The sequence below is a fragment of the Triticum dicoccoides genome, chromosome 4B (assembly GCF_002162155.2).
Source record: "Triticum dicoccoides isolate Atlit2015 ecotype Zavitan chromosome 4B, WEW_v2.0, whole genome shotgun sequence".
In the NCBI taxonomy this organism is placed as follows: Eukaryota; Viridiplantae; Streptophyta; class Magnoliopsida; order Poales; family Poaceae; genus Triticum; species Triticum dicoccoides.
In genome coordinates this window covers 282,540,141-282,549,705 of record NC_041387.1, presented here as the reverse complement: position 1 = coordinate 282,549,705, position 9,565 = coordinate 282,540,141, and the positions used below count along the sequence as shown (strand labels likewise).

Here is a 9,565-nt window from a genome sequence, read left to right as displayed (position 1 = left end):
TGGGCCTAGCCCAACCATTTGGCCTTTTTATTTTCTAGTGCATTGCGGTCCATTTCTTTTTAATTTCCTGTTTTTTTGTCAACTCCAGTAATGGGTCCCAATTGTCATATTTTTGTGGCAGTGGTTCCAAATAGCTTTTTCACATCTTATTAATAAGCAGTATATATCAAACAGAAAAAAGAGAGAAGCATATGAAAATCTTAAAATAACAACCAAAATAAGTTTATTATAATATATTCTGTACAGAACAAAACATGTGAAACTCCATACACTCGTTCACATCACAACCACTAGTTTAACCGTCAAATATTGCATGCCTAGGAACTTCAAACTTCACGTAGATAACCATACAATATTCCACACAATCACAAATATTGCGATCGACAAATAAAACTCTCTGCCAATGTAAAGCTAGCTACTCTTGGATAACAAACTCCCTGCCAATGTAAAGCTAGCTACTCTTGGATAACACGGAACATGCTCTTCAACATAGGAAGAAGTCATCAATGGAGTTCTACCAACAACACAAGCTCCATTCACCTACAAGAATAGAATGGAATATCAAGCACGGGATCGTTCAAGCAGATTACAACCAACATATATATGTAGAAGTACATCAGGAAATATGATAGAAAAACCGGACAACAGATACACTTATACTGCCCAACAAATGGGTGATGACAACAAGATAAAAATGTAGAATAGGAAATTTATGAGATTACATATTTGCCAACAAATGGGTAATGACAACTGATACACTATTCGGGCAAATATATATTTAACGAAATTTCACATGAGAAAATAGTTGCTGCTTCAAGTTTTAAAACTCAACCATTCATCATTAATAGTAGCAATTCACACTAGAACTTAAATTCTCTAGTAAGACATGCAGGTGTAATTTTGCAGATATTCAATACAACATTGTTCTTTCAAAAAATTGAACAGTTGCAAGTAACAGCTTAATAGACATCAAACTCACTAGGTAGATTAAATTACTACACTACATTAGTGCAGAATGAATCAGTGATCATAAGAACTTAGCAGTACCTTCAAAGTACATGAAGACACCGTCCTTTCGACGCCATCGCTTGTGCTGCCTGACAATGACAACAGGCATGAGCTTCTTCCTCCAGTCAGACTTTCCCTTCTTGACAATGGCCATAACCATGTCACCAACACAGGCAGAAGGAAGCCTGTTCAGGCGCCCCTTGATTCCCTTGACGGCGATGATGTACAAGTTCTTGGCACCAATTTTGTCAGCACAATTGACAGTGGCTGCCACCGGCAGACCCATCGACATCCGAAGCTTGTTTCCAGCGGATCCTCCATGCCCTGTAGTTCCAGAACAAGCATCCATAAGAAGATAGTTAGACAAAAGATCACATATATCTATAGTACACTACACAAACATTCTAGAGATGCATGATAGCCATGATACATGAGAGTTCTTCATAGCTTAGTAAGTAAGGATTATATCTATTTACAGAGGCAATACAAATACAAGCATTTGAGAAACACTTTGACCCAAGAGATGCAACAGACTAGATGCTTCATTAAGATCAGAAGATCTGATACAATAACTCCACATGCCTGAAAGAAATACTAGAACGCAATCACCAAGCACAACACCTCCTTGCACTGAAAAGAACCTTTAACAGACGAAAATTCAAAACAAAAAAACACTAATTTACCATGTGTGCGAGCAATTTTCGACTCAGCAAAGCATCTAACAAAGATGGGAGCACATATTTTACAAATACACGCTCATTTCCAAGACCTTTGAAGGCTCTAAACTGGATCTAAATACTGGCAAAGCCACGACACACTTCCAAAATAACTACAGCCGAGTAGAACTCCATCCTTAAAGCATCACCTACAACACATCTAACCACCGACGAAACCTAAACCACCATAGATGACTATATTTCTCTAGTTCTCTAGTTCTAATTCCCTTACATGAGTTCCATATATATATATATATATATATATATATATATATATATATATATATATATAATATATAAGCCCAGCTATAACATCCTACAAACATGAAACTATCCATTCCTATATGAACAAAAGAACATTTGCTAGAAAGACCATGCTGTTGTGTATCAACATACTACTGCACTAGATCAGTTAAGTAAAACATGATTTTCAGGTAATGCATATATAAGATTGTGTTTCACAGCATATAACACGCAAAGCTAAGACCACAATGATGTGTGCAAATCCTAATCATATACGATTGTTTCTAGAATATGGAAATATCTAGTAGTTACATGCATACATATAACTTCATGTGCAAGGCATGGTTGACAAATAAAAGCAGTCATATGGAATAGGGACAAGCTCGAACGCAGAAAGATGAAATCTGACACATACATGACTATCCAATACTCAGCACCGACCAAACACATTTAGCAAGTACTACCTCCGTTCCTAAATATAAGAGCGCGATGAAGATGATATTGACCATGGCGAAGAGCAGGAAGCTGTAGATGATGAGGAAGAGGACACCCGACACGTCGTCCTCGTGCCCGACGTCGTACTTGAAGGTGTTGGAGAAGACGTAGAGCAGCAATGTCCCGAGGTCGGCGTTGAGGATCCCCATGCACTAGAAGCCCAGCCGCAGCATCCTGACCCAGTTGTCCTGTTGGCAGGAGTAACATTTCAAGTATGAAAGCTTAGACTTGGACCTTTGTTTCCGCTTTCCTAAAAACCACATTTATAATATCTTGAAAAAGGAGCCTGTCCCACTATTTCGGTAGACCCTGTTCTATAATTACTTGAATTTCCTTTCATATCCTCCCAGGATAATTGTCCACACATGATTCTGCTAAGGTGCTAACAAACATTAGTACATTTCTAATTAGCATAAGCATAGGAAGAACATGCAGCAGTATAAGAACCCTATGCTTACACGTCCAACAACTTGTAACAAACATTTTTTTGTTGTATATACTTGATAAAAAAGATCCAATAATAGACAATATTGATGCTCTATTCAAGATTTAGTTTCCCATGTTACATTGGAAGACAAGCACATTATCTGTAAAAAAACATTTGAAATATCAAAATGACCCGAACATGTCCTTTAAATCAGTAGTCTATTAGAATGGAAACAAACAAAAAAAATACTTTGTAGGCATAAACTCAAACACATGGTGGTCAGAAAACGCATGTCATCCACATCTTGATTTCTCTTAGACTGAAGCACAAACTCTAGGTTCACATTTACAGCAGGAATATATACAGATTAGCAAAGAACCTATCACTTTATCAAATGGGTATCTTACCTCTTCAATATCTAAGTTGTCTGTGCGTCAGTGTGTGAGCTTGATTACTTGAGTAGGGCGTGTTCAGCCAGTGGCTGGGCGGTAGTGGCATAGCATAGAGCTGCTAGCACTTGCAACATCGATATCATCCAGGGTGGGACAGCCAGGGGCGCGTACGCACGAAGATGCGGGAAGCTGTGGAGGTGAGCACGGGGAGCAGCAGCAAGAGTGGGGAGTGGTGTTTTGAAGAAGCTTTTGTGGCCATTGTGATCGAAATAAAATTGTCCGCCTGAAATGCAGTAAACCTTACATAAAGCCACATTAACTATAAAATCTTGACTATTTCATATAAAGGATAGGGAAATGAACGACAGTAAAAGGAGATGGATGAGTTCACATTTTGTGGTCATTACTTCAATAGAAGTAGTTCTTTTATTTAATTTTCTACCTTGTCATGCAGTCTGATTAATTAATCAACAATATGGGATGTAAATCAATAATTCATCCTAAATGAAGCTAGCTAGGATTAAGTAACCCATAGGCAACTAACCTAACTGTCAGTGTATTCTTTCTACAAAATAGGAGTCTCTGCAAAATTACAAAGAAGAACAGGCTTGCATGATGGTGATGATTACTCAAGCCTCTATGATGTAATTCTTTTCCACAATAATAAATCAGTACACACCACAACTAGACATGAGACCAGGATGCGTGCATGAGAAGCCTTTGTATAAACATATATATCTAGAGACTTAAATTTACGGCCTGGATCAGTTTTCGTAGTACACCTTATAGTCTTATATCATTAGTTACTCAACACAGATTTAACATGCATATTTTATAGCACACTCAACCAACCACCAGTATATCAATTAACAATCCATGTAACCAGAGAGACGGGAGAAAATTTTGTTTTAAGATAGCAGTAACCATGTGTGCAAAACATCAAGGAATACTGAAGCAGCAGGATCTAATTTCAGATCCAGCGTCTAAATAGACACATCGGCCATGGGAAATTGACAATGACAAGTAGGCATGAAAGGGAATCAAACCCACCTTGTGTATCTGCCGCTGTGCGCACTCAGCGCAGCTGCCCTTGTCCTTTTGACCTTGGTAACCAAGCTGCTCTGCCTCCAATCCAAAGCGTCCGACATTTTTTTGTGGAGGCTGTGCAGCTTCGGTACCGCTGTGAGGTGAGGGGTCGCCTCGCGCCGGCACCCGTACTCATCGTGGGCTGCACTTACCTGGCGATTGCGCATGGCGGACCTGGCAGTGAGGTCGCCGGATCTGACAGTAAGGTTGCTGAACCCTTGAGCACCCTCTCCATCTGCCCAACCACAGAGACAGACAGAAAAAATGCCAGGAACGCATTGCGCTGATCCGGCCACGGAGAAGAGAACTGACTGGGGGCGGTCGGGCAGGGTACCTCGGGGACGGACGATGGGGCGAACGCAGGGGAGAGGGAGGAGGGACGTCAGGGCGTGGTAGCGCGGCGTCCCGAGCACGGGATGGCGTCGGCAGGGAGCAGGTAGGCAGCCGTCTGGTGACGCGGCCGGGCAGACGAGACGCTTCGGCGTCCCGTGACGGAGGTCCATGGCGTGTGCACGCGGGCAGCCCTCCTCACTCCGCGTGTGCGCCTCCGGCGAGGTACAGGCCGGCGTGCTAGATCTGGGTGCTACTGGGGGTAGGGGGAGAAGGGGAGTTGGAGAGGGTGGGGCGTCGGGCGTGTGGGAGGGGAGGGAGCGGAGGCCGGCGGTGATGCGTAAGGTCGTCAGCGAGTTAGGTGGTGGTGCCGAGGCGGGTGGGTCGGAGGGGAGTAAGGAATGAACCGGGGAGGCGGTCTGGTTTGGGAAATGGACAACGGCCCACGGGAGGCGTGGAGGGAGGAGGAACCGGCGGAGGAAGAGCGGGCGGAGCAGGAGGGCATGGGGAAGGCCATGGACGGCGGCGAGCTCCGCTGGAGGGAGGTGGCGGCGACGATCTCTCTCAATCTGGAGGGAGGAAGGAGACGAGCTCTCTCTCGATCTGGAATGGATTGGAAAAAAGGAGGCGGGGGGGAAGGGTTGATGACTGCCGTTGGATCCTCGAGCATCCAACGGTGTATGATCCATGATCAGTGTGATATGCCTATGGACCAATCAGAACGCAGCAAACAATTTGAAGACCTTATGACCATATAAATTGGTCGTAATCAAAGATAAGTTTTTAAGAAAAAACCATTTTTCATTTTTAGTGCTCAAAATGAGTTTTTTTTTAAATACCTACCAAATATTTTTTTCAAATGATATCATACTTTGCACAAGTTTACATCTTAGCTTGGCAAAGAATATTGACAAAGGGAGTTTTTTTTCTTTCCACGAGAAATCCATTTTTCATTTTTCGAGTGTCCAAAATGAGTTTTTTTGTGAAGGGCCTACCAAATTTTTTTTGCAAAATTGGACCAAATCATTTTCTAAAATACTATGCTATATTTAATGCACAATTGACCAAATGGTTGTGTCTCAAAAGCTTTTATCCAACTCTCGTGAAAAAAACAAATTTCCCCCGATTTAGTAGGAAGCGGGTCAAATTTGAACTGCAGCTACCTCATAGTTTCCTTTTTATTTTTTCAAAAATCATTTATAGCTACTTAAGTATCTATTTACTAAGATAAACACCAAAAAAATTCCAAGATTCAACCACTAGCTAGGAACGGTCATGCCCGTCGTTTTAACCGCATTTTGAAACGGGCATAAAAAATTTAAAAAATTCAAAAAATTGGAAAACCTTCGCATAGTGTCATTATATGTGACCAAGTTATAAGAAAAAATAATAAACTCGTAATACAACAATTCTTTTAAAAAAGTGTTCTCAGAAATGAGCTATCATCTGTGAAGATTCATGGCTTTCAAACCAAATGATCAATTTTATGGCCACATTCACGGCATAGTTTGTTCAAATGATCTCATATTGTGCACAAGGGTGCATCTTGGAATGACAAACAATTTTGCCTAAGGAAGTTATCATTTTTTTGGATGGAAATTTCATTTTCCACTTTCTGAGTGCCCCAAATGAGCTTTTTTTATGAAGGACCTACCAAATAACTGTTGCAAAATTGTACCAAATCAATATTCTAGAATACTAGGACATATTTAATGCACAATTGACCAAATGGTTGGGTGTGAAAATCTTTGATCCACCTCTCATAAAAAAGATAAATTTCCGCCGATTGAGTAGGAACCGGGTCAAATTTGAACTGCAGCTGCCTCATAGTTTCCTCTTAATTTTTTTCCAAAAATCATTTCTAGGTACTTAAGTGTCTATTTAATCAGAGAAACACCAAAAAAATTCAAAGATTCAACCACTAGCTAGGAACGGGCATGCCCGCCGTTTTGACCGCATTTTGAAACGAGCATAAAAAGTTAAAAAAATCAAAAAATTGGAAAACCTTCACATAGTGTCATTATATGTGACCAAGTTACCAGGAAAAATAATAAACTTGTAATACGACAATTCTTTTAAAAAAGTGTTCTGAGAAATGAGTTATCATCTATGAAGATTCATGGCTTTCAACCCAAATGATCAATCTTATGGCCACATTCATGTCATAGTTTGTTCAAAAGATCTCATATTGTGCATAAGGGTGCATCTTGGAATGACAAAAAATGTTGCCTCAGGAACTTATCATTTTCTTTGCATGGAAAAAATCATTTTCCATTTTTCGAGTGCCCAAAATAAGCTTTTTTGTGAAGGACCTACCAAATATTTGTTGCAAAATTGTACCAAATCAATTTTCTAAAATACTAGGACATATTTAATGCACAATTGACCAAATGGTTGGGTGTGAAAAGCTATGATCCACCTCTCATGAAAAAGACAAATTTCCGCCGATTCAGTAGGAAGCGGGTCAAATTTGAACTACAGCTGCCTCATATTTGCTCTTTTTTTTTACAAAAATCATTTCTAGGTACATAAGTATCTATTTAATCAGAAATATATGTTTTGGTGGTGATACATCAAGGTTTGGACAGTGGCCGAGGGCCCCAACACTAGAGCGTGTAAACTCGCATGCCCGTCGCGTGGTCACCGCTTGACTGTGGCGTTTCCATGCGTTCTGGGCAGCCTAGGCATGGCTAGTAGGTTGTGCACTTCCTAGGTAGGTGCTAGGAAGAAAATGACAACAGAAGATTCTCACGAGGAGACCGAACTATGCTCAAACATGAATTAGCAGCCAAGTGTTTGATTAGCAGTACGGGAAATGCACATGGCTAATGGTGTGAGTTTTGGCTAAGGATGATCAGTTACTAAGAAGACTGTCTTCACGAATTTTCAGCTCAAAAGGAGGAGCCTAGGTGGTACTTGCTTTGCAAAGTACCACACTGGACATAAATACGAATGTTGAAGCTGGGCTCAAAATAATGAATGGATTGAGCTGAAATTTGGTGGAGGATGGTTATTTGGGCATAGAAAAGCACTGTAGAAAATGGATACCATTTGGACATGCCAAAGTGGTACTTCCTTCACAATGCTGTTCTCCAGACAGAAATTTCGGAAAATTTGTGAGAGAAATTGGCTAAATGAAATGAGCTCAAATTTGGCGTACGTAAGTTACATATGCATATAGAATATGTGGCAAAAATTAAACTCATTAGGATATGCATAGCTAGTACTTCTTTCACAAAGGTTCTAGGTGGACAAAAACTTTGGAAATTTGCCGAGGAAGATTTACTGGGCAAATGGAGCTGAAGTTTTTTATGAGGCAATGATTTGGATAGGAAAGAGTGCCCAAAATTTTTGAGGGCAATCAAGAATATATAAATAGCACTTCCTTCACAATGCTCTTCTCTGGACAGAAACTTCGGAAAATTAGTGAGAGAAATTGGCTAAATGAACTGAGCTCAAATTTGGTGTAGGTAAGTTACATAGGCATATAGAATATGTGGCAAAAATTCAACTCATTATGATATGCATAGCTAGTACTTATTTCACAAAGGTTCTAGGTGGACAAAAACTTTGGAAATTTGTTGAGGAAGATTTATTGGGCAAATGAAGCTAAATTTTGTCATGAGTCAATGATTTGGATAGGAAATAGTGCCCAAAACTTTTGAGGGTGTCGGTGGAAACGACACCTATGGGATCACGGGAATCCCTACTACAGTTGCGGGGCGCAGGGTCGTCAGAAGAGCGAGATCAACAGTCAGCACAAGCACACGCGGGTCGTTTACCCAAGTTCGGGCTGCGAGGATGCGTAATACCCTACTCCTGCTTTGGTGTGTATATCAGTGTTCTTGGAGTTCTTGAGCTAGCTACGACGAGTGTAACTTGTCCAAGGGCCCGAATCCTTCTCATGGATGCCTCGGGCCTCCTTTTATAGTCAGGGGGATCGCCATAGTGGCACAGGAGGTGGCATCGGTGTACGGTGGCTAAGCTTATCGCTTAGCCATTACGGGACAAGACGCATTTAATGACCCCTTAGGTGTCCCTCTCACTTTACCGTCGCCTTGCCCTACTTCGACACACGCCCGGGCCAGCGAGGCGGTTAGCGCCATGTAGGCTGGTAGGCTGCTGAGGTGGCGCGATGGTAGGGCCTTCACAAAGATTTTCATGCCACCACGTAGGCATGCGCTGAGTTGGCTTGGAAGCCCCATGTTGACACGCAGGTGCCTGCCTAGCTGGTGGGCTGGCAGCTGCATGGGAGCGGCGGTGGAAACTTGGCGGGCATGGGCCTGGCTGTGGCCCCGCGGATGTCCTCGGCAAGGGCCTTGCCGGGGCCCCAGCAAGGGTCTTGCCGTGGCGTTGTGGTTGTCCCCGACAAGGATCTTGACGAAGGTCTTGTGGGTTTTCTCAGCAAGGATCTCGCCGAGATTCGTTGTCTTCTAATCCTCATCTGACTTGGAGTGTTCATGATCTTCACAAAGATCTGCATGCCATCATGGTGGTTTCAGCGTGGTCATCGGAAACCTTGGACTCGAGGGTGACGCGCTTTGTTGGGGTTGGGCAAGCTGCCCCGGCAAGGTCCTTGCCGGGGCTGTGGAGGCCACCCGGCAAGGGTCTTTCTAGGGGAACCCACCTTGCCCTCTTGCTCTTCGTGTCTCTGGCGTTGCTTTGATCATCTTGCGGGTTTGACTCCTCCCTCTGCTCTGCTAAGTGTGGCCGTGGGCGCGACCCTGACTACCCGTGCACAAGTAAGTGGTACAAAGGAGTGCCCCTACTTTAGTACACCAACAGGAGCCCCCAGGCCAGGGCCACACATAAGCGCAACGCGTTGTTGGGCTAGGCCCAAAACGGTGCGCGGGCAGGGGGGAAGTTTT

General features: G+C 42.6%; 1 long non-coding RNA gene across 2 annotated transcripts; it reads right to left on the bottom strand.

Annotated features, from left to right (window-relative positions):
• Window positions 1–218: 218 nt before the first annotated feature.
• LOC119295973 lies at window positions 219–5,284 on the bottom strand. Of its 2 annotated transcripts, none has more exons than XR_005144576.1 (5): window positions 4,332–5,284; window positions 3,297–3,580; window positions 2,432–2,650; window positions 1,048–1,332; window positions 219–540 (listed from the first exon to the last, which is right to left on the bottom strand). It is a non-coding gene; the product is annotated as an uncharacterized LOC119295973 (long non-coding RNA). The 2 variants fall into 2 exon arrangements; XR_005144575.1 differs by having other exon boundaries at window positions 3,297–3,564; window positions 4,332–5,283.
• Between the last annotated feature and the right edge of the window lie 4,281 nt (window positions 5,285–9,565).